The sequence below is a fragment of the Cupressus sempervirens genome, chromosome 10 (assembly GCF_028749045.1).
Source record: "Cupressus sempervirens isolate cs-2001-9-10 chromosome 10, ASM2874904v1, whole genome shotgun sequence".
In the NCBI taxonomy this organism is placed as follows: domain Eukaryota; kingdom Viridiplantae; phylum Streptophyta; class Pinopsida; order Cupressales; family Cupressaceae; genus Cupressus; species Cupressus sempervirens.
Window position 1 is genome coordinate 609,149,995 of NC_143127.1, and position 22,049 is coordinate 609,172,043.

Below are 22,049 nucleotides of genomic sequence, written 5' to 3' on the forward strand. Positions count from 1 at the left end.
AGAAAGTTATTGTTGGGCCAATGGAAAAGTGAAAAGACATCAAGATATCCATTGAAACCATGCATTTATTGTTTTAATGGACCTCTCCTTCAATTCATTCATGTGGCTCAAATCCTAAAGATTAATGGATGGATTGAAACTCCTATATAGAGAGATACATGAAAAATTGAAAAAATTACCATTCTTGCTCAAACTATTATTTTGTTCATTTGCACAACCTCTGTTTGAAAAGCTAGCATTTGTGCATCTAGTATTCTCTACTTTTCTAGATTTTGAAATTCACCCAAGAATGGAATGACAACTAGATTCATGGGCTATGATGGATTAAATGGAATCAATTATTCTCTATATAATTTCATTGATACCTCTCTCCATTTCTTTGACATGCAAGATTTTTAGAAGAGAGTGAAATCGAAGCCAATCCATCCCATCACTAAGAAGCTCCAAGAATGTGGGCTAGTTGAAGCAACTAGTTTTCCAATCATACTCTAGGCTCCTAAATTGATTTAAAAATGCATGAATTATTATAACCCAGACACCAAGAAAATTATATTGCCAAAGAACATAGTATTGATCTCTATTGATAGGAAAACTATGGTCAATTTCCTTCGAGTTCTAGTGCGAGAAGAATTTTCAGATTTAAAAGTCGGAAGAGATGTTTCTAAATTCTCCACTAAGAAGATGATTTGGAGAAAGGAGATCATGCAATCATGGTTCCAAAAGCCATGAGGTGCCAAGAGTAAGGCCCCAAAGACTTTGTTTGGGACTAATCTCAAGCCTAAGATTGTCAACATTATGGTCCTCTTGCATATACTGAAAGGTGAGGTAGAAGCTTTGAATTTTGTTGAATAATACTTCTTCTTGGTGCAATTTATTTGTTCTGATACCCAATACATTGATTGGGCCTATGAGGTAAGCAATAATCTGTCCAATGCTCTTTGTGCTACAAAGTTCTACAACACATTTTATATGTCTTCTTTCTTATGATTTATATGTTAGCTTCTTTGCAATTATGGCCAAGCCTCCCAAGGGTTCCTGATGATGTGAAGTCTTATGAGTTCTACCCTTGTTTACAATTGGAGAATATTTTTTCAAAGTATATAAGAGTTAATGATGCATTTGCTATGAGAATTTGCAAGGAACTTCAAGGGTTTCTGGAAAGGAGATTTAGCCCAAAAGCTATGACAACTATTAGTCAATTTGGAAGCCTTTTCATCCAGTTCTCATCCTTTTCATATTTGCATCTTGCAACTTTTGACAGGTTCCCTTTAAAGCTACTAAGGTACTCAAGTAGCATGATCATGTTGATCAAGATTGTGAGGCAAGCGATTCAAGTGAACATGTTGAGCAGAAGCTTAAAGAAGAAAGGCTACAAGTTTCCTATGAAGGTGGGAGCTTTTAGTTGTGAATCCCATTCTGATGTAAGGAACATGCTTAAAGTATTTGAGATGAAATACAAGCTAGAAATGTATGATGTCTTGAGACCCATGTTTGACACTAATGGATATGCAAGAGACATTTGATAGATTGGGAGAGTAATAAAACATATCACCACCATAGAGGACTATTGGGTTGATTATAAAGATGAGTTTGAAAGCCATGACCATGTTTTCGCTAGGCTCATAGTAGATCAAGTAAAAATGTATGAAATCAACCTTGATGTTGAAGGAATTGAGGATGATGGACAAAACATGTATAGTAATACCTATTTGAAAATTTTTAGGGGCACTCATATTACTTCTGAGCCTTATGAAGATGCATGTGAAGATCTAGAGGTGATGGTGGCCCAAATGACCAAGAGAACTAGGAAATGGATCCATTGGACCACAAAAAAGAAGAGTTGAAGCAAAAGTGCCACAACTCAAGCCTCTCTAGTTGCTACCATAGCTCCTTCCTCTCAAGTTTGTATGTCAAGTGTAATGTTGGCTCTCACCCAAGGACCAGCCCAACCATCTGACAGAGGTGATCAACCTCCTAATAAAAACATCCCCAATGTGCAAACTTGCCATGATGGCTCTATCCTAGTGATTGGATCCCTATTGAATTTAAAGAAGAAGAAGGCAAAAGAAGCCAAAGACTATGCAATAACTCCTCCCCCTTCACCTCATAGTAGTCCAGTCCCATTAGTGAATCTTTCACTCCTTTTACCAAGTAACCCTCATGTACAAGGGGTAGATTTGGGAGATGGTGGAAGCAGTGACAATGAATCCACCAAATCTAATGAGGCAACAAAGTAATCCAAAGAAGTAGAGATACCTCAAGGCTCATCGTAGCTGATTTCACAAACTCTAAAGAATCCTTTTTCTTTGACTATCAAAGCCACCACTATAGCCAAAAGGAAGATGTTTAGCATAGATTCTCTAGGAAAGGCCTCCAAAATAATAAGTACAGATTCATAGTTAGAGGATACCTTAGAGAGAAAAGAAAGAGGAATGATGAAGGCACCCCCAACAAAGATACTCTATCACTTGCTATTCACTCTGGGTCAACATTGAGAAAAGTCAAGAAGCAAAAGACTTTGTCCATCCTTGGACAAGACCCTGAAACATGGCATCTAACCATGGAAGTTGCCAAGCCCATCAAGGAAGGAAGATTGGAGGACATGTCTACTAATGATTTTTCCTTACACTCCATGGATCTTGGAGAGGCCAAACATGATACTAAGGTTGGCTTATGGAAGTCAACAAATGATATGATTGAAGGGAAATTAGAAAGACTCAAGTTGTCAAAAGTCAGAATGAAGGTAGAGATATAAGAATTGAATGGTTTCATTAGGCAATTGGTCACCCCATTGGTGAGCATTTCTGAGATTCCTATAACTAGTGATCCCACTACTATAGATGTTCAAGAACTCATCTCCTAGCTTTAGGAAGATAAGCATTTTGGGCAAATCGATAGAGAGTGGAGTAGAAAAATAAAGATTGAAGGACTCTCCATCATAGAGAAAATTGAAAATGGTATACTAAGGCTGGAAACAAAGAAGGATAACATATCATCAAATAGAGTCACCTTGGCTATGGAGAAAATCAAGATTGATGATTGTGTTTCCTTATTGAAGATGATCATTCAAATGAAGAAAAAGGAGGCTATCGAAGAAAATATCTTGCCTAAAGGGGATGAGCCTTTAATTGACTGGTTTTAGAGCATACAGTTCACATCTAAGATGATCATAGCTGCAGAGGAGGAACTAAAGGAAATTGAAGCTAAAGTAAAGAAGGAGTAGGATAGAGATTACGAACTACTAAGAGCCTTGCACATAGATTCATAGTCTAGTGGGAAAGGAAAGGAAATCATTGGTATACTTATCATGAAGAAAATTTTCTCTAATTTTATAGATGGCCTTACAAGAATAACTTCTAATCCTTAGAATAGGATCTCTAAACTACAGAAGTTGGGTGGAGGTGTGCACATGGGCATGGAAGAACTATAAGACCATTTGGGCATCATCAAAGACCTAGCTCAAGAGCACTCTAAATGGCTCTTGAGATACACCAATGTACATGTCCATAAGCATGAGGAGATAATTCCAATCACTATCGTTGCCAAGGCCTATGGAGGACAAAAACTAAAAAAGGAAAGAAAGTGAAGTGATTCATTTTCTGCTTCTTTCATATTTTGATGTAATCATTGCAATGGGAAATTAGGCTCTTTGCTATTTGTCATTTTTGAGGGAGATGAATCGATTAAACTTCCTATACAATAGTCATCTCTGAGTCCTATATTTATGAGATTAAAAGATGAATAAAAGGTCTTAAAATTATTTGTGTGAAGTACTTGATGTTTTAAAGTCAATTGAATGGTATTTCTGCACAAATTATTTTTTGTTCCATTTTCAATAGTTGTTAATTTCTTGTTTTCCTCTTTATTTTGGATTGAAATGAGGAACGAATAGAGTTTTATTCCCCTTTTTTAAAACAAAAAATTGAATATGATAACTATTGTCATTATAGGCTTAAAAGAGATCCTTTACATATTTTCATTCAATGTAATCTCCCTTCGCAATTTAGTCTCTATATAGATCAATTAGTCTTAGTGAATATTAGATATGAGTTCATAAGATGTGTGAGTTCATAGACTCAACTAACCCTAAAAATATCATTTCTTTCCTAAGTTGAATTCCTTATAGGTTTGGCTTGGTTTACCTCTCCTATTCTCTAGTTAAGAACATACCCTATTTAGATTTAGGAGTTAACGAAATTCATTGCAAATTTCACAATAAGGAGTTGTATCTAACAATTCAAAGGAAAGTAAGTCTTCTCAAAAGTAACTTTCCAACTGTTGTAATAAGATGTTCAAAAATTAGGGCATTGAAAAATTAAAAATCAAAAAGAAAAAATCTATTTACCAACATATTTTTGGTAGCTCTAGTGGGGGTACAAATAGTCACTTGACTAAATAGGCCTTTAACATGAGGGAAAATGTTACTACCTCATGAAAACATATTTCCACTACTCCAACCTGATCTTGGGTTTCAAGATGACCAAGAAGACATAATCTCATCCATTAATATATTTGTTTGGAGATAGGAGGAATGCTAAATATTACAAGAATGCTAGCCAAGTATTGGAAGAAGAAGAATCTAGGGCTGAAACATTAGAAAGAGCTATTTAGAGGAGAGAAATATAAAGAGTAGAAAGATAGTTAGTGCATGAAGCTTAGAGACAAAATTAAACTAGCATCCTAGAGAAAACAAGGTTCCTTAGAAGTACCAAAGAACAAGGTGGGCAAGACCCCATTTTTTAAAAGCTTATAGAACTTGGTTTTCCCATCCTAGATATTGCTAAGTAGAAGGGTGATAAGAAAAGTTGGAGTAGACCACCTTCCCCTGTTAGAAACCAAAGCTCTTCACATACTACTTGTCAAGTATTGGCCTTGCATGGAGTGATTGCTCCCCCTTGTTGTTAATTTTCCACCATACCTTGTTAGAACAATTATGGTTGCTCCTTGGGCTATAGCAATAGGTCCGTTGGCATTAACAAGTTATCACCCACTCCTAGCTAGTTCAAGGAAGAATTTCCCTAAATTTTTAGGTGATGGACATATTAAGGCATTCTTCACATCAACTCACATCTTAGGAGTTGCTCATGAAGATGGTGATATAAGATTATTTGTAGAGACCTTTACAAAAAGTGTAGCAGACTAGTTTTATCATCTAGATGATGGCTCAATTACCAATTGGGATACAATGAGAATGACCTTTGAAACTAGGTTTAAGACTGCAAAAGATGAACATTTCTTGTTAACACAGTTGAAATCCATTAAAAATAAGCCCACCATGACTATGACAGACTTCATTATGAATTTTAGTAAGATCACTAGCCAGATTCTAATAGCTGATAGACCTATTGCTAGCAATTTGAGAATATTATTTATAAGTGCAATGCCACTAGATATGAATTAAAACTTAAGAAGGTCTCATCCTATAGATTTAGTAGATGCACAAAAGAAAGAAGTCGAGTTTGAAGATGACCTAATATTTGTTGGGAAGTGGAAAAGAGAACTCTAGACCAAGGGAAGTTCTAGCCATACCACCTAATTTGACAAATTGATTCAAAAGTTATCAAATGAATTGGTGGTAGTGAAGAGACAATTACCTAGGTTAAATAACTCTTACTAGAAAAACTATCAAAACTTGTTGGGAAGAAATAATGATGGAAAGTTTCCAAACTTACAGGGTCACAATCAAGATTGGCGATTAAAGTGGCACTGAAGAAAGGAAACATGCATGTGTTTTATTTGACAACAAATCATGATAGTGAAAGTTCCCTAGAAACTACTTGTATGATGCAATTGTTATCCACTAATGAGTTAAGCACCACAACCCCTTGCCCTTATTCAGATTCATACTCAAATGGAAACTCTAGAAACTTATTCTTGGAATATGAATCTGATTTTGAGCCAAAGGGTGAATGTTATGTGACTATTGATGGAACTTCATACATAGTACTAACCCGAGGTCAAAAACTCAAGAAGTCATACTCCAGTCATGTTCTAGAAAATGACCTCAAATCTTCATCAAATAATATTCACATTGATCAAGAAGCATCAAAATCTCAAATAGGTAAGAACAAGGCCCCTTTTGATTTCATCCAATTCTATGAAGATTCAAAAATTCAAATCTCCCCTATAGATTATTTGAAATCTCATCCCTCTAAGTTGAAAAGATTGGTAGATCATTCTAAAGAGAATGCTTCAGATTTGAATAGATTATTTGAAATCTCATCCCTCTAAGTTGAAAAGATTGGTAGATCATTGTAAGGGAAATGCTTTAGATTTGAATCATAATGTGACCATTGAAGAAATGGATGAAACTTTGAAATCTAACCTATTTAACCAAGAGGATTCCATTGTCCTAGTAACCTCTCCTAGGAAAAAACCCAACCCATTCTACATTTCGCTATATATTAACGGATGCAAATTGAGTAATTGCATAATAGATTTAGGTATGTTAGACAATGTGATGCCTTATTCTATAGCTAAAGCCTTGGGTCTCACTCTTACTAAAGTTCATAGAAGTTGTTACTCTATGGATGCCAAACAAGTCCCCTTGCTTGGACAAATCAAAGATTCTCAAGTAGCCTTAGCTTCTCATCTAGAAAAGAAACTATTATTGACCATCTTGGTTGTGGATATTTTACCAAGCTATGTTCTTCTCTTAAGCATGATTTTTTTCTAAGATTTAGGAGGAGAGATAAAACTCAATTGGTGTCAAGTATTGATTCCCATAGGTAACAAGAAAGTTAAGTTGGAACCTGAGGAAAAGGAAAAATTTACTATCTTAAAGTTAGAAGACCCTAAAGCATAGATCCTCTATCAAGAATTAGAGTTTAGAAATTACATGTTTTTCATTGAAGACGCCTTGAATGGACAAGGAATAAAAAATCTAGAACCAAAAGTCCCCATTGAAGAAAAGGAATCTTCGTCTATATGGACATTAGAATTTGATTGAAGTTGTCCCTCTTCAAGATCTAGTGTACGTGTATTGTTACTACCTCTTGAAGGAGAAGCTGAACACATGGCTTTCAAATTGGAATTTTCAAACACTAATAACACCATAGAGTATGAAGCCTTATTTCTTGGAATAATAGCCACAAAGGAAAAAGGAGTAAAGATCCTAAAATCCTGAGGTGATGCAGAACTTATTATGATACAAATTAAAGGACAATACCCTATGAAGAACCACAAGTTGAAAAACTATAGAAATAGAGTTTACGACAAAATAGAAGGCTTGGATGATTTTGCTATTGAAGCAATACCAAGGGAGATGAACATTAAAGCTAACTCCTTAGCTATTTCTACTTCCTTGCTACTACCTCATCCTGAATTCAAAGATAAGAAATACTAGATTGAGATTGTGTATTGAGTCTCTATTCTAGACAATATAGAATCTAGCAAGTATTTGAAGATGACAAGAGTTTACAATTGTTCTTAGAAAATGACAAAGCTACTTGCAAACACTCATCAAAGGAAGACAACCATGGAGACCTCAAACCTAAGCAAAGAGATGATCAAGTTGATGAAGTCCAATTTTGAGGTAATATTATTCCCCCATATTTTGTATCTTTGGAAAGACTATTTAATAGACACCATGCTTACATCAAGCAAAAGAGAATGGAAAAAGGTCCTACTATAGGCAAGTATGAATGAGTTAATATAAGAGACAATCATAGTACCAAAATGATTAACATTAGAAAGTGTTGTTCACCTAAAGAGAAAGAGGTTGCTAGATAGCTTTTCATAGAATACCAAGATGTATTCACCTAGAGCAATGAAGATTTGAAAAGTTATAGGGGTAGGAAGGTAAAACATCAAATTCCCCTAAAGCCTAACACAGTTCCCTTCCAAAAAAAATAGAGGAATTATAATCCTAAAGTAGTTGATGCTATATTTAGGAAGGTTGACAAGATGTTAAAAGTAAGGATTATCTATCCCATTCATCAAACCACTTGGGTAGCCAATATAGTGCTAGTTAGAAAGAAGAATGGAGAAACAAGGATCTGTGTTGATTTCTAAAATTTGAACTAGGCATCTTTCAAAGACAATTTTTCTCTTCCCAACATGGATTACCTATTACAAATAGTAGCTGGAGCTAAAATGATGCCCATGGTTGATAGTTTCTTAGGGTACAATCAAATAGAAGTAGAGGAGAAAGACCAACACAAAATGACTTTCACTACTCCATGAGGTATGTTTGCATACCATAGAATGCCTTTCATACTCTTTAATGTTGGTGCCACATTTCAAAGATGTATGAGAAAAACATTTTCTAATTTAAAAGACTAGATTATTGTTATATACTTGGATGATCTCACTGTTTTTTCAAAGAAAGGAAAGAATCATATCAAAGATTTGAGGAAGGTATTACAAAGGTTCCAGGAGCACAAAATCTCCATAAATCCAAAAAAATCTATTTTTTGTGTTAGAGAAGGAAAGCTTCTAGGTCATATACTTTCCCAAGAAGGCATTAGAATTGACCCAAAATGGGTGGAGGCCATTCGAAGGTTAAGTTTGCTAGTAAATAAAATAGGAGTTAAGTCATTCTTTAGACAAGTAAATTTCCTCAATAGGTTCATCCTAGATTTTGTAGAAACTACTAAATTTATTGTAGATATGATGAAAGGGAATTCAAATTTTAAATAAAATGAGGCTAGAAAAAAGGCTTTCCAAAACATAAAGACCACCATTGCTAATGCTCCAATATTATATCATCTAGATTTTAAACTAGATTTCATCATTCACTATTATGCCTCTAAACACACTTTATCAACAATCTTGATGCAAGAAAAAAAGAAGGAATACATGCCCCTATAGCTTTCATGAGCATACCTCTAAAAAATCATGAGTTTAAATACTCACAAATTGAGAAACATGCCTTTGTAGTAGTCAAAGCACTGAAGAATTTTCAATTCCACATCTTGCACTCACATTCTATGTTCTACGTTTCATATGTAGCAATAAAAAGTGTGTTGATGCAACAAGATGTAGGGTGTAATGCTAGAAAGATGTGGATAGCAATAATGTATGAGTGTGATATTGAAATAAAGCCTACTAAGCTAGTGAGAGGAAATGCCTTGTGCAAAGAAATTGCAAAAAATAGAATTGTTGAAGAAACAAAGGAACTAGGAGGAAAGTAGTTAGTATTAGTAGTAGGCATGCAAGATTCTTGGTTTGAGAATATTGGTTACTTATTAACATATGGAGAATATCCAGAAGGCATGACAACAAGATAGAGAAGAGATCTCAAGTTGAAAGTAGCTAAACACATAATTTGGGATGTCAAATTGTTTAAAAGGGCTATAGATGGTACTTTTATCCAATGTGTCAACAAAAAAAAATGAGAAAAGTTGTTAAGAACCTTCTATGATGAAGCATGTGGTCAAAATTTCTCATCTTCAGTCACAACTTTCAAAATACGGAGACCATGTTACTACTGGCTAGGAATGTTTAAAGATGCCTACTCCTAGGTGGCAAAATGTGAGAAATGTAAGATGTTTGCAAAGTGACCTTATTTAGCCACTTTTCCTCTTAGACCTGTCATTATTGAAGGTCCTTTCCAACAATGGGGTCTTGATTTCATTGGGCCTATCAAACTAGCATCTAGTACTAGTCACCAATATGTTATAACTACCACTGATTATTTCACTAAGTGGGTAGAGGCCAAAGAAACTAAGAAAACTACTTTTGAAATAGTATGCAAATTCATTAAAAAAAACATACTAGTTAGATTTGTTGTCCCCATCAAACTAGTGATGGACAATGTGATGCATTTCTCTTGAGTTGAGATCACCATTTTTTTTTTTGAGCATGGTATCATAGTCAACCATTCATTTGATTATTTTCCACAAGGAAATGGTCAAGCAAAATCCAGTAACAAAAATTTGATGAATGTTGTCAAGAAATTGGTATCGGATAATCAAAAGACTTGGCACAAGAAAATTCATGAGGCACTATGGGTAGAAAAGGTAACACCTAAAAGGGCAATTGGTATATCTCCTTTCAAATTGGTCTATGGGACTAAAGCCAATCTCCCATTACCCTTGGAATTAGCTATGAACAAACTTAGGACAGTAATTGAAGATGATATCTATAGGGATGGTTTAGAAAAGAGGATTTTGTACTTGAGCAAACATAAAGAGGAAAGGGAAGAAATCATAGATCATATCACACAACTTAGATGCATGTGAAGAACATGTTTGATAAAAGGGAGAGGCTATGAAAATTCATGATAGGAGATAGTGTGTTACTATGGGATAAGTGAAGAGCTCCAAAAGGGATGATTAAGAAATTTGATAGCTTGTGGAAAGGCCCATTTACTATTCATCATTCATTTGAAAACAACTCATTCAAATTGGCATATCCAGATGGTCAGGTGCTACCCTTGACATATAATGGTTAGGATATAAAGCTTTATCAAATTTCAACTTTAAAATAGGTAACCCCTATACTGTACTATAGTTACATTTAGTTCCTATTTATGTTTTCCTACTTAGGTTTCCCTTGCTTTCTTTGCTTTAATTTTGTTGTGTGCCACCTTTTGTTTTTGCAAGACCAAAGATTTTTGGTTCCTTGCTTGGGTATAGCTTACCCAAGTCCCCAGTCAAAGCCAACTATTGCCCCACTTTTCATTCTCCAACCAATTTTTGAAGTGGAAATTTTGTGTTCTATTAAAATCCTAGGTGTGTTCAAGTCTAAGTCCAAGTCCCCTTAGGTGGCAAGAGTCTTAATCAAATTTTTCATTTTTGCCTTCTCCATATTTCATATCTAAGTGGTCTTCCATTATGTTGTGACTTTTTGCAAGTAGCTTAGTACCAAATCTGATGAAGATGCAAAATACATGCAAAAAATCATTTTTTAAGAGTTATATCTACTTGGGATCCATCATTTTCTCCATTAGGACAGAAGTTTATAGAAATTCGGACTTTGTCTTCTTCTCAACAGGTTTTCAACCCATGAACATGATTTTTTGTAGAAAGTAACAAATGATGAATGCTGGTCAAAATAAGAAGAAAACAAGGTACCCTATCACAAATTAATGTTCCTATTACAATTATCTACCTCAGGAAACATTGGGATTCATCACAATTCTCAAAATCATTCCAAGTGGAAAACTAAAAACTGTCTTCTCCTTGGTGGGTTTTCCACGCATGAAGTCAGTTTCCCAAAAAAGCTAATTTTGAAGGAAAAGAAGAAAAGGTGGGTCCCTAATGAATTTTCTCACTACTTTTGGATATCTCTAAACCCAAATGAAACCATAATCAAAAGGTAAAGTTAAAAGGCAAGCCTAGGTGGAGAAATGGAAATTGTCTTCTCCTTGGTGGGTTTTCAACCCATGAGGACAATTTTCTAGATTTTAAAGAAAATCAAGTTGGTGAGTGGATTAAACCCATATTTTGTGTGCCAATTCTCTCAAGATGATAATGGAAATAATTTGACCATTGCGAGAAAGATCTATTAAGCAAAATTCACTTCAACAGATATTTTGCTATGGAGTACGCTATTTATAACTTTCTAAAACTTAGTGGAAAATGGGAAAGTAAATATGAGAAATAGAAATTTATTGTTGGGCCAATGGAAAAGTGAAAAGACATCAAGATATCCATTGAAACCATGCATTTGCTATTTCAATAGACCTCTCCTTTAATTCATTCATGTGGCTCAAATCCTAAATATTAATGAATGGATTGAAACTCCTATATAAAGAGATACATGAACAATTGTGGAAATTACCACTCTTGCTCAAACTATTATTTTGTTAATTTGCACAACCTCTATTTGAAAAGCTAGCATTTGTGCATTTACTATTGTCTACTTTTCTAGATTTTGAAATTCACCCATGAATGGAATGGAAACTAGATTCACGGGTCATGATGGATTAAATAGAATCAAGTCTTCTTTGTATAATTTCACTAATACCTCTCTCCATTTCTTTGACATGCAATATTTTTAGAAGAGAGTGGAATTGGAGCCAATCCATCCCATGACTAAGAAGCTCTAAGGATGTGGGCTTGTTGAAGCAACTAGTTTTCTATTTGTAGTCCAAGCTCCTAAATTGATTTATGAATACATGAATCATTATAACCTAGACACCAAGAAATTTATATTGCCAAAGAACACAATATTGATCTCTATTGATAGGAAAACTGTGGTGAATTGCCTTTGAGTTCCACAGTGGGAAGAATTTTTGGATTTAATAGTCAAAGGAGTTGTTTCTAAATGCTCTACCAAGAAGATGATTTGGAGAAAGGAGATCATGCAATCATGGTTCCAAAATCCATTAGGCACCAAGAGTAAGGTCCCTATGACTCTTTTTGGGACTAATCTCAAGTCTAAGATTGTTGACATCATGGTCCTCTTCCATAGATTGAAAGGTGAGTTAGAAGCTTTAAATTTTGTTGAACAATACTTCTTCTTGGTGCAAGTTATTTGTCTTGATACCCAATACATTGATTGGGCCTACAAGGTACGTGAGAATCTATACAATGCTCTTCGTGTTGCAAATTTCTTCAACACATTCTATATGTCTTCTTTCCTCATTTATATATTAGCTTCTTTGAAATTATGGCTAGGCCTCCCAAGGGTCAAATTTTTTTTGATGATGTGAACTCTTATGAGTTATACCATTGTTTACAATTGGAGAATAGTTATGTAGAGTATATAAGATTTAATGATGCATTTAATATGAGAATTTGCAAGGAACTTCAAGGGTGTCTAGAGAGTAGATTTAGCCCAAAAGCTATCATGCCTATCAGTCAATTTGGAGGCTTTTTCATCTTGTTCTCATCCTTTTCATATTTGCATCTTGTAGCTTTTGCAAGGTTCCCTTTGAAGCTACCAAGGTACCTGAGTGACATGATCATGTTGATCAAGATTGTGAGGTAGGCGATTCAAGTGAACGTGTTGAGTGGGAGCTTAAAGAAGAAAGACTATGAGTTTCCTATGAAGGTGGGAGCTTTTAGTTGGGAATTTCATTTTGATACAAAGAACATGCTTAAAGTGTTTGAGATGAAGTAAAAGTTGGAAATGTATGAGGTCTTGAGACCTATGTTTGACCCAAATGGATATTCAAGAGATGTTTTATAGATTGGGAGTGTAATAAAACATATCACCACCATAGAGGACTATTGGGTTGATTGTAGAGATGAGTTTGAAAGCCATGACTGTGCTTTCACCAGGCTCATAGTAGATCATGTAAAAATGTATGAAATCAACCTTGATGTTGAAGGAATTGAGTATAATGGATAAAACATGTATATTAATACCTATCTGACAAAGTTGAGGGGCACTCCTATTAGTTTTGAGCCTTATGGAGATGTGTGTGAAAATCTAGAGGTGATGATGGGACCAATTATTAAGAGAATCAAGAAATGGATCCAATCGACCACACCAAAGAAGAGCCAAAGAAAAAGTGGCATAGCTCAAGCCTCTCCAGCTATTGCCATAGCTTCTTACTCTAAAGATGGTACATTAGGTATAACATTGACCCTCACCCAAGGACTAGCCCAACCATCTAGTTGAGGTGATCAACCTCTTGATAAGAACATCCCCATTGCACAAACTTGCCATGCTATCACCCTCCTAATGATCAAATCCTCATCAGATGCAAAGAAGAAGCCAAAGACTCTGTGGTCACTCCTCCCCCTTCGCCTCATAGCAATCCAATCTTGTCAGTGAGCCCTACACTCCTTTTCTCTTACAAAGTGCCCCAATACATACACCTATTACTAATCACAATCACACCTCCATTGTTCCTAATTAGGTTGATTTTTTTAAAAAGCTTCTATGGTAATGCACGCCTAGATCCTAATAAAGTCCATCCTTCCTTACTTGAAACACTATGTGGACTTGAGAAAGAAAACCCATGCAAGAATTATTTTCTTGATAAAAAAAAATCTTTTGACCCAAATGTTAGAAAGGAATCATCTAAATCTTCATGCATGAAAGAAGATAGAGTTTCTATGTCTAATCAAGGAGAACATCAAAAAATAGAGTCCATAGGAGAAGTGGCTGCTAATGTATCAAGCATCACAGTGAAGATTTCCAAACTTGATAGAACATTTTCAATCATCTCAATCCTAAAGGAACTACACAACATATGATTAAACTTGAGGGAAATCTGGATCAAAGTCAATTTAGTACTACTTTATTTCCTACTTGGTGCCTCAATGCCTTAGATGATGACTTCCTTTATGGAGTAGACCTTCCTATTCATTCACCCCTAATAATTAATGATGAGAACACTATTTCTGAAGTTGATTCTTTAGAATATTTTTTACAATCTTCTACCATTACCGTTGATAAAGAAATAACCTCAAATGAAATCTTGAAGACATATTCATTAACTCTTGAGATTGAAGTCTTTACTTTTGAGGATGTTGAGGATTTTTTAGAAAGTGGTATGATCATCACAAGAGTAGAAGATCATTTTTGAGAGAAAGATGATGAGTAGTCAAGAAATCCTTTTCAAGGCTACATGCAAGTGGAACATGAAGCTTTCCCATTTTGTGAAGATGGTCATCAAGAAGAATCAACAAACCAAGTTTGTCAAAACATAGACTAAAATTTAATAATAGGAATGATGGAAATTAGAATTAAGGATAGGCTTCAAGTAAGAAAAAATGACACATTAAGTTCTCACTCTTCCTCATGTATGAAACCTGAGTTTGAAGCATTCAAGCTCATAAGTAGAGACTACAATGAAGAAAACCTTGTGATGGTATCTCACACTAGAGAAGTGCTTGGCCTTGAAGAAATGTGTTGTGATCTAATGATTGAAAAATGTGAAGATGAAGGCATAGATGATGATGCTATTTTAAAAGAATTTCCCTTACATCAATATTAATTGATGATCAATTCTCTTGATCAGATAGACTCATTAGAGGATGTGCACACCAAAATGGAAAAGATGATTTTTTTGTCTTTGGGTGATCTAATGGGAGAAGAGGAAGAAATACATCATGGGAAGATCTAATGTGACAAGGATGTGCATTCATATTGGAATATTTTCATAGAGAATAAAAACACAATCATCCCCGTGGAAAAGAAAGAGTGTCTGGTCTCATAAATGAGTTCAACAATTCATGATGAACAATCACTAGAATTTCAAGTAGAGGGCTTGTTAGGTGGAGAAAAGTATCATAAATATATTCAAAATTTTGAGAGCCTAATCCTTCAACTCTTTCAAAATGAAGTCATCAATGACATGCAACATGGAGAAAAGTTGATTCCAAAGTCAAACATTTTTTATGAGACATGGTTATTTGGATGCATTCCTTTATCAAGTGATGTGAAGCATGCTAGGAATCTCAGAATTGATTTTCAAAGAGAGAACTTATACTTGAGTCCACATGAACCTGAAAGTTGCCATATGTTAGCACACCATGATATTTATTTTCCCCAGCCAATGAATGGATTTTCATGATTATACCTTGAGCCACTAGAGGTAGGGAAACCTGCCTTGTACATAGTCTTGTTAGGAGTTTTTTTTGTGTTCTTTTGTTATGCCTAGTCTTCATTTTATTTATCTTATTTTTGGTGCTTGTTCCCTCTTTTCAAAGTGGTTCCTCATGTGACTCTATAGCCCAATAAATAAGACACTGTTCTAGTTACCTAGGTTCAAGCTTCATCCTTGTTAGTCCTTGTCCTCAGTTAGAGCCAATTGTTGTCCTAGTATTTATCATACCCAAATTTCAAAAAATTTAGTCAAAATGTGCAAGAGGAGATAAAAATTCAGTCTTTAAAGTGTTGGAAGACTTATCCAATTATTGGTACCCTCATGATTTCAAATCCTTTTTCTAATCATGAGCTCCACCCTGCACTTCAAATTTTCAAATTCTGCCATTCGAGTCTCAAATTATGGAAAGTTAATGAAGAGCACCAAAATACTAGTTTTTCACCAAATTATTAAACATTAACCTTTGAAAAGGTTAAGATTTAGGGTCCAAAACAAGTATTTTAAACCATTAACCTTAACCTTTTAACCTTTAAAAAGGTTAAGGTTCAGGGTCCAAAACATGTGTTTCACTTTGAAATCTTAACCTCTCCATCAAAAAGAGGTTAAGATAAATTTCCAAAACACATATTCTGAACCATTAACCTTAACCTATCATCCAAAAAGGTTGAATTTTGGGGTTCAAAAAACATATTTTAGAGGTTGTTATTAACCTCTTTGTTCAAAAGTTGAAAGATTCTTTATGTTATTTAGATTGAGTAAATTATTATTGACAATTATTTCAATCTAGTTATCTTTAATTTGGGTGGATAGGAAGTTGGCTGGAATTTGAAAGGAGAATCATTGCCAACTAGTTCAATATGTTTGGTCTGTGCTACTTCTTTAAAGTAGGAGTTTCCACCAAACTTTAGAATGGCTTCCAATAGATACATATATAACTAATCTCATAGCTTCAAGTGACTACATGCTAGGAAAAATTGGATATGGTACTACCAGTGAGGCATTATCATACAAGATACCATTTGTCTTTATTTACTGAGATTATTTAAACAAGAAACCTTTCTTAAGAAACATGTTTGAGTACTACCATGGAGGTGTTGAAATTATTAGACACGATTTACTAATAGGGCACTAGATTCCATACCTCGAGCATGCCATTAAATTGAACCCACACTATGATAAACTAATTAATGGTGGGAAGTAGCTTCTTAGACAATCCACATGAACATGGATGATTAATAATAATTTCCCTTAGAAAAATACATCACACATATGCATTTGAGCATAAGAAAATGTTTCATCATAGATGCGAAAGAAATCATGAACCTTGCAAGAAGTATTTGAAAATCCAAAACAAGTGCTTCCTAATTTGAAGTTCAACACAAAGAAGTGAAGAGTATTAGGTTATGTCGATTATTTAACCACTCTACATGAGTTTGAAGGTGACTGAACAATGTCACAGAGCCATGTCATTATACAAATGCATCACTATGGTCCATTAGTTTCTAATTTTTTTGAATGAGAGCCTTCTTCTTGTTTGGTTAAGAGGAAAATTAGAGAGATCAAATGTTGTCCATCCTCCACATCTGGAAAGAACATGTGAAGGGCTAGTTTTGGGACATGTATTTCTTAGGGTACAACTCATTTTCTTTCTAGTTTATCTGTGCTTGCCAATTTTATTGCCTTTGGAGTGATGAAAGTGCACACCTTGTTGTATATTGCTATCATTATCATTCTTTCAATGGCTACATATGTTGGATACTTCCATACAAAAATGTGAAGGCATGTCAACATCAAGGGTAGTGACAGTGCACTAGATGACTACATCCATCATCTATTGTGTTCATCTTGTAGTCTTTGTCAGGAAGCAACAACATTGGAAATAAATAATGTCCAAGATGGTGTATGGCATGATAGAGGCGATACAATATTGGTAGGAAGCTATAGAGATTCTCAGAAATCATCTATAAACCTTTAGCAACCTTCTATAGTTATAGTGTCACTCGTGACCTAAAAAATGGTATTAATATAACTAAAACAAAGAATTTAAACTCTTGATATTGTTTCCATCAGTAAAACCAAAAGCATAATAATTGGTCTATTTTAACTAAGTAGTTCAATCCTCCTACCTTTGGCTTCCAATGGGAATCAATGGTATTCAAAAAGATCATAGACAAAGCACATGGACACTCAGACCAACCATCCTTCATCTTCCTAAATATAGTACATTGAACGGTTTTTGTTGATTGATCACTCATGTTTGCACTATGCTTGGTTACTGAATGCATTTGAAACTTGTCTTTGAATGTTGGCATAGTAAAAATGGTGTATGATAACCATTTGACAGGATACCACAACTTCAAATTGCAACACTAATGGCCTCGATAACATGGAAGCTCTCACAAGAAAAGTCATAGATATGACCAATGCTTGGTAAGTTATAGTTTGATGAAGATAAATAACAAGGTTCATCATTTTCTTAGTTCAAAGCATCTTAGTGCAAGGCATAACTCTCCAACCCCATTTCCAATTTGTGGTAGTCACATAATAGAAATGATGAGGCACATCAACACATAGAATGTTGTAAATATTAGTTTGATGGAAGACCACCAAAGAATAAAAGTGTTTGATTTGAAGTAGTGATAATACCCAAACAATCAAACAACTTCTTCTGTATTGAAGAGTCCTTGAAGAAAATGGATGCTTCACCAAATGCCATCTAATATTGGTTATCAATATACTAAGGCTTTATAAGGATTCTTTGAAACCATTTAACAAAATTCCTTGGTGATATATCTTCTCCCAAGCAACCTTGATTAGAGAGTGTGCCAAGAATAAGCTTGTGTTTGATGCTTTGAAAAATTTCAAGAAGATGCCTCATAGAAATATCATGTTTTTCATAATGTGAATGCTAGAAGCATATGGAGGATGTCATTGTATGTCAAGTAATCCATTGTCATAGGGGATGTAATGATTACTAGATATCCACAAAATAGAATGGTTAAATAAGGCATTAAATAGAATGTTTCACAAAATTCTTTATAAACTTGTCATGATGTTAGGCTCTTGGTATTCTTAAGAAACCATAATGACCCTTGATCTCATTGATTGGGAGCACTAGAAAATACAACATGTCTCTAAATGTTCAAGAACCATGGATGGTAGATGTTGTAAATCATGACTCTTTTCATTTTGTGGTTAATTTTGTAGAGTTTAATTAACCTCACCCAAATCACATATTTTGGAGGTAGTGGTAGGTTGCCAAAATGAGTAGAACCTTAGTAGACTGGTGTAGGGGTGCACCATTCCATGGTGGTCCATGTTGGACAAATAAAAAAAGTCCTTGCAAAATTAACACATGGATTGGGTGAGTGAGATTTATATATAGATGGACTAGTTAGTTTAGTAGGTGTTGACCATCCCCTTTCCATGAGCTGATTGATCAATATAATATTAGTTATCCCCATTAGTTTTTAGTGCTATTTGTTATTATTCAAATTTTGCATCATTATTTTTAGTTCTATAATAAAAAGTTTATAATTATACCAGGCTAGAGCTTATCATAAAACAAGCTTTAAATGAGAAAATCCAGCATTGATCATACCTTATTACCTAGGCACAAGACTATTCACAACTAACAATGAATGATGTAAAAAGATTATCTACCATAAACATATCACTAAGTGTTGTCGATCATCTTGTACTACTTCCAGTTTCATTTTTAAAAAAGATCAAGTTACAATAGTCGGTAAATTTTTGTGCAGAATTGAATTGAAGACCATTGCATGTCAGTGATTTGATGACCAAAATATTCCATTTATTTGATATCTCCCTACAAAATTTACCAATGACCAAATTTCAAAAACTAAAAAATACAACAGCTTTTTGTGAAATTTCTAGTATATGTTCTTCATGATCTGCATATTTTATGAATGTGGGAAAAAAGAAAATTGATTTTTTTTTGTCTCGAGTACATTTTGTAAGGAGCTTAGCCTGTGTCAAGACCAAGTGGGGTCACAAAATACATTTTCATAAAGTTTATAGTTTCTGAGGGTGAAATTCCATTTTTTCTTTTTTTTTCTTCAGTGTGCTCAGTTTTACTAAATGGGCCACAAGGTGAACCACTTATATTTATCTAGCATTTTCTTTAATTAGAAGTAAAGGATGGAAAATTTGAAAATAATGGAAGTTTCTTTAATTATAACAAAGTGGGTTCATGAAATATACCCTCATAAAGTATTTGAGATCCTTTTCGATGGTGATTTTTTTCCCTTTTCTTTTCTTTGGTGTCCTTAATTTCACTATATGTGCTAGTAAGCCTCTGATATTCAATCAACATTTTCTTTTAGCTTTTAAATTCATTGTTTGCTTCTTATTTCTTGTTTTGAGGCCATAATGATACTTTTGCATGTCTTATTCTTACTTGCTATTGCATTTTTTGATAATGCTATATATGTTTTTATCTTATTGCAATGTTCAAACATTTTACCTACTATAAAAAAATTTTCATGCATTTGTTCTAAAACTAGAGTAGGAATAGATGATTTGATCTTCCTCCATCTCATCAAAATTGACTAGCAAGAGGTGGTGGCCAGATTTCTAGGAATGGAAGACCTTTTATAGGTCCAATGTCATATGCTATAATTCAAAATGATATGGAGCCTCAGATTTGTTGGCTTGAACAAGAGGCATACCATTATGTTCTTAGACCCTTCAAGGCACAATCAGATGCAATTACATGGGTATTTACCTATTTTGTACCGTATACTCGTCAGTGTCTTCTATCACACATTTCATTATTTGACATTAATTTTCTTTTCTTTTCTTGCTATTTATTTTGTTTTTGAAGAACATTTTTGCTTGTTGTTCTTGTAGATTTTAGGGAGTTAACTTACATGTCTTGAATTTTATATTTTTATCTTGAAACTTATGGGTTCTTTAAAAATATTTTTTTTTAAGCAAAAGAGGGTTTGATGTATAAGTTGAGAAAAGAACTTAGAGTTTCTGATGAGGAGCATAGGGAACTCTTGGGGAGAGTCAATACAGATGATTTATTGAGATAAATAAGGTTCAATTCATGCTCGTTGTAATACATAAAATGATAGGAAATAGTTTTTTATGGGGAAAATTAAATCTGTGCTCATTTTGATGTTTTAGGTAATTCCATTCATTTGATTAAGGAGATGGAAAAATTCTTATGATGAAAAGTTATTAACTACTATGCACATTGTTATTTGTGAGACTCCTTGTTAGATCTCTATAGTTTAAAGTTTTTCTTGTTTAACACTAGAGAATCTCCAAAATTTGCACAAGACAAAAGGTTTATTATTAGTTATTTAAATGTTTGATTAGAGAATGGAGATAGGTAACTCTTAACCAAGGTGGCTTAATAAGCATTGATCTACCAACCCATGATCCATCCCCTATTCCAACTATTTCAGCATCACAGAAGAAACAAAAAACAACTCATGTGTTTCCATCTCTACCAATGCCTCCACATCCAATGATGCATCCTTTTCCAATTGTTGCAACAACACAACCTTCATCATCAACAAAAAGATGAGTTTCTCTTGGAGCTAAGAACAAGAAAACCAAAGCAATGAGCAATTAATTTCTAAATTTGCTCAATTATTATTTTTTTAGTTGCTTTAAATATTTTTCTTCTAAATCATTCCAAGTATTTATAAGTTCTATAATAAAAGAGAACTATTGTTTACTGTAGATTTAGAAAATGCCTCTCTTGTCTACCCCAATCAAGGCTCAACAATTACCTCCTACTCTTCCAGCAATAGGGAGAGGATAGTTTAGGAATCGAGGACCATTAGAGCCTCTAGGTTTGAGTGAAGCTACAACTCTTGACCCCTTTGTGGGCAAGAAAGTGAGGACAAGGTGGCTAGAAGAAAATAGCTTTTATGATGCTACTATTACCAATTATGATCCAATTAAGGTATTGAAATTATTTAAGTTCAATGTTAATAATTTGATTGTTGTTTTATGGAAATTATGATATCTATGTGAAATATTGCTACTTAGTAAACTTTTTTTTTTTTGTTATAACACAAGGCCACTGAAAAATCCTTATACTTGAAGAGATCCCACTTCATATATTGTAATGTCATTGCCACAATATTTTGTTCTCTACTTGGTGTTTTTTCTTGCAAGGTTGGGGTTTTAAAGATTATAATGCCACAATTTTGGTATCTTTTAGCATACATTCTTTCATTATGTGTTGTCTAAAAAACCTAGATCCATGGCTTATGTTTATCATTTTAGTATAGATGACAAGTTTGAATATTAGTCATTATTGCTAAGGATTTGAAATTGAGAAAACTTATAGCAATAGGCATAACCCACCTATACAACTAAAGCTTTCCTTGAAATTTACTTTAAAATGAATAAGAATTATCATAAGATTATAGTGCCAGTTAAGTAGATACTTGGATATGATTATTGTAATATCTTTTTCACAAGTTACTTGTAAAGTGACTAATATGCCCAACTAATTGTGCAGGTAGAAATTTGCAATTCTTCCTTATTATTTCTTTGGCCCTCCCCTTGTCCTACTACCTATATGCTACTCCTTTCCAAACCTATTGTGAAT

At 34.1% G+C, this 22,049-nt stretch overlaps 1 pseudogene; it reads left to right on the forward strand.

The window, feature by feature from the left end:
• Positions 1 to 20,076: 20,076 nt before the first annotated feature.
• Positions 20,077 to 21,455, forward strand: LOC149535325 (protein EMSY-LIKE 3-like; annotated as a pseudogene).
• Positions 21,456 to 22,049: the final 594 nt, after the last annotated feature.